Below are 4,755 nucleotides of genomic sequence, written 5' to 3' on the forward strand. Positions count from 1 at the left end.
ATGACCATCCTGTTCCACATGATGCTGAGCTGTGTTTCACAGCCAGAAGAGAGAGCTCAGAGCGTCCTGAGCTGTACAGACCAGGTGTGGTTGAGATGGAAGCCACAGAGTGAGAAATGGCCACAAAGGTGTAGATTGCCCCACAGGTGCCATGCAACCCCCCCGATCAGTCCCTTCCTCTGCACGTCCCCAGCCCTCCCTGCACCTCGGGAACATCACCACCAAAGCTGGGAGGGATACCAAGAGCCACAAAGTGAGCAAATATCCCCATCTAGTGTCTCTGAGTACTGCAGAGTATATTCTGCTCTCTTGCATCTCTTTTATCCCTTTCCAGTCATCCCGATTCCTAGTGAGAAAGATGCTCTCTCCAAAAGAGAGGCTAAAAATTATCACTGCCCCCCAGAAGGGCAGGATGCAGGCTCTAGGCATGCAAACAGCTCAGCCAGCACGCTGCTAATTACATTTCTGCAGGTCTGGTCTGGGCTTTCTCTTGAGCAACAGCTGCTTATTATTTCAGCTCACATGGTCAATCTCTGTGAGGTTTCTTTCTTGGCTCCAGTCTGCTAATCTGACCACAAGGAATCAACAAATTAGTTCTAGAGGATAAATCAAAGGGGGTTTTGTGTGGCCCTTACCCCCTGTTTTGCATACAGTGCTTCCAGCTCACTGCTGTCTCCTCAGTTCTCCTAGAAAAGCTCCCTGGCTACAGTGACGTGTTATTTGAGGGTGAAATGCATTAGCCTCTGTTTGCTCCAAATTTAATTCATCTATTTAAATAATTTAATACAGCATCCATCAGTATGAAAGCTGGGCAAATTGAATCCAAAGGATTTGAAGACACATAGATTAAATAAACTACCTTCAAATCCTGGCTCTCAAATTATCACTGCCCCTGGATTAATTCTACCTTAATTAGACAAAATAATCTTCTCAAAATGATTAAATTTGTGAAATAAAGATGAAATAAACATAAAGTAAAAGCAAATGGAATATAAACAGCCAGAAAGCATAAGACATAATACAGAGCCTTACATCATACTAAAAGTCATTCTGTTTAGGATCTCATTAGAGCTCTATAAAATCAAGAGTGGCATGAAAGAGATGAATAAAAAGTTTTGTTTCTCAAAATACAAGAAATAGGGGTGCATCACACAAACTCTTCAGCCAGGGCTTTAAAACAAACAAAAGTGAGGGCTTTCTGACAGAGTGAATCATTACATTGCTAAACTCATTGCCAAAAGTGCTGCAGATGCTGAAAGCAAAAGTAGAATCTGACAAAACAAAAGATAAGGCCACAAAAACTTATTAAACACAGAGATCAGAAAATCTTTCAGCCATAAGCTGCTGAGAGGTGGGAGAACATATTGGGGAAATATCACTCAATACTTTCCCTGCAGTTACACCCTTTCCTTAATTATCAGCTACTGTCAGAAACAGGATACTGAGCTGGATGGGCCTTTGGTTGGGCATAATGGGGCTATTCTTATAGTGTGACAAGTTATGAATTGGATTTACTTTAAAATGTTGACACTGGCTTCAGTCTTGTACCAGATGGTGACTAAAGAGCATCCAAGTTAAACTCAGCTCATGGACTTTAGGATAACAATCAGGCTCTCAGACTTGCCTAACTTCAGGAGTTGTTCATGTTGCAACTCCACTTCATTGTCAAATCCATTCAGCATCACTACTGTAAAGGCCAAGGCAGACATTTTTCTATGGCTATGGCCCATGATGACAGCAAGGCAGCAGGTTACAGAACAAAAGACAGCAGTACTCTACAAAAGGTCCCTAGCAAGCAACTTCATTAACAGCAAGGATTTTAAGAAAAAAAAAAATTTAAAAGAGTAGTATCTTCCAAAAAGGCCCCAAAATTTGAGGACATGATTGAAATAATTAAAATCATTTGTTCCATTCAGGTAGCTAGAAACCATAGTGAACCCTGCTTTGAAGTCTCTGGAGAGTCCTTTGGAAGTAACCATAGAGGAGCACATAGTCCCTGCCCTGTCTGGACTGTAATGAAAAGCAACACTTGGAGATCAGGGTCAGAAAGATGCTTGTGCAAACCAGCCCTCAGAAATGAGAAGCAGAGCAGGTCATCACTCCAGAAGACATTGTAGAATTGGTGCTAAATCCAAGGAGAGGTAAGGAAACAATCCAGTTTTATACCCTTGCAGTAGGTGGTGCAGGCCCATACCTCAGATGTAACCAGCAGCACCACCTGACAAATTAATCCTCTCCTCTTCAGCCACAATGCCAAAGTTTCTGAGCAGGAAAGCATCAAGAGAGCTCAGTTTTAAGCTAGTTTTAACACCAGTTGGAGAGTCACCAGGACTCTGAGAGCAGTGCAGCACATGATAGTCAATATTGCCATACCCCAAGTCTACTGCCAGAGCTGGATCATCCCATCCAAATGCATGTTTCAGAAAAGCCAACATCTTGTTTTTGTCTGCTGGGAAAAAAATTGTATATAATATGAAAAAAGCCCTAGATTGATGCAGCCTGCAGACCTGACCCACCCTTTATTGTCTTCAGCAGAAGGACCCTTGATGCTCTCCTGGGAGTGGAGTGCAGCCTTCAAAGTTGCCTGGAAACATAAAACATGATAAGACTGTTCAGGTATTGAAGCTGCTCTCAGAAGCCGGCTGAGGACAGCCCCAGGCTCCCACAAAGCTCGTGGAGAAGCTGTTTACCAGGAGCAGCAGAGTGAGTTCACTGCCTTTTTCACCCACATCAAGAGCCCTCAACAGCCAGACAAGTGGGTGCTCCCAAAGGTGGCACTGGGACATGCAGGCAGGTGTGCCTCACCACTGTGACATCAAAACAAGTCACATCAAAACAAGCTCCTTTTTCCCCCTGTTTTCCCTTGTTCTTCCTCCCTCAGTCCCCCATGCAAAGCCTGTCTCCATCTTCCACCATCATCTTGCTTATGGCAGGAGCAGCCAGATAGCTCAGCCAGAGTCAGAGGATGCAATGCCCACCCTGCTGAGTGTCCTGAGCCAGCTCTCACTCTGCACCTTCCTTTGGGGCACAGTTCTCAGCCACACACATTTCCTCCATCAGACTTGTACTGGTACTGACCTCTGCTCCTGAAACAGCCTTCAAAACCCTTATCAAGGCTTCCCTTCACCACTCACCATCCTGACCCACACACAGCCTTAAAATTAAAAGCCCCGGATCCCTGCCAGCTTAAATAATGCACATCCAAATGACTTTAAATCTCTCTTTCTTTTCCCCCTCTGCATTTTCCATACACAGTGTTAAGACCCACAGCAGAAAACTCTGTTTCCCTGTGTTATTCTGTAATTTGCAATGCCACCCACCAAATGGTACAGTAGAAATAGTTAATCACATAGGCTTGGGATACGCATAAGCTGAGTTGTAAAGGTGCTAATAGGTATATTTGAATTCAAAAGAGATCTGAGAGGTGGAAAATAATATCTTATTAGTATGCTATATGTGTGTGCAAAGCAGCAGCCTGTTCTCTAAAAGATGTGGGGAAAAATAGTAGAATCAAAGCCTTCAGCTTCTCCTATAACAACACACTAAAATCAGTAATCTTTATATTTTTTCTTATTAGAATTATTAACATTTATTATTTTAAAATTTAATTTTTTATCATTAGAATTATTAACAATTATTATTAAATTCTCTGATTTCTATATCACAGCATTTTGAAACATTGCAAAAAATATTACACAGAGTAAATCTGCATTTCTCTATGTTGACAACCACTCGTGTCTGTCTCTGGCTCCAGCCTCAGATACCAGCAGCTCTGTGTTTCCATACAACTTGCAGTTTGCCTGGCATTTGGAGAAATGTGTTGAACCCGAATCAGGTAGGAAATGGGTCCTCAAAATGAGCTGTTAGGATGTACTGAATATGGGCTGAAGTAACACAGCATGGAACCACCTTCAACTTGCTCGCCTTTATTTCCCAGAGCAGACATATAATATGTAAAGCATACAAATACATGTAATTTATGGGAATTGCTCTTTCTGTCTTCAGCACACTGCTGGTTTGCAGGTTGTTTTCTCCCATTCTGTTTGCTCACTCTAGAGCAGCAGCCTGCCCAGAAAAGGTCCAGCTGAAGGTGTGACTGAGCACTTATTTCAAGGGGCCAGGGACAGAGGTTCTCCATAGAGGCAAGGGAGAATAAGATCAGTGAAGCACACAGATTATGCGTGGGCAGGATTCATAAGTTTTAAACTTAGAAAAAACAAGTACACCCAAGCAGTTAGTCCAAGTTTCATTATGACTACTTAATGTGCTCTTGTTAGTCAACTCAGTAATTCTATCACATCCATCACATTTACATCTCAGCTACAGAATTTGGAAATTATTCTGCAAGATACAATTTGGGGGAAAAAAGGGTATCGTTTCTTTTTAAACCTTGGAGCATGAGGGGGAGAATAAATACTGGGCTATTTGAACTTACTCAGAGTGGTTTCTCTGGCATAGAGAGGCATAAGATTTCAACCTGTTCTCTTTTTAAACTGAATTTCAACATTGAAAATGGATAAAGGGGTTGTGCTACCCACAGCACATTCTGGAGACCAGGGACATGACTGAATTTTAAAAAGCATTAGGCAGTCCCTGTCAGAACCCAGGAAATTCCTCTGGCTGCCCTGGAGGACTCGAGCCCCTGCCCAGGGGGCTCAGAGACCTTGGCACAGAGCCCAAGACCCCTGTGCCTTTGATTTAGCCCTTGGAAAAAACAATTACCAACATTTATATGAAGCATTGCAAGCCACGAAA

The sequence above is a fragment of the Geospiza fortis genome, unplaced genomic scaffold (assembly GCF_000277835.1).
Source record: "Geospiza fortis unplaced genomic scaffold, GeoFor_1.0 scaffold161, whole genome shotgun sequence".
In the NCBI taxonomy this organism is placed as follows: domain Eukaryota; kingdom Metazoa; phylum Chordata; class Aves; order Passeriformes; family Thraupidae; genus Geospiza; species Geospiza fortis.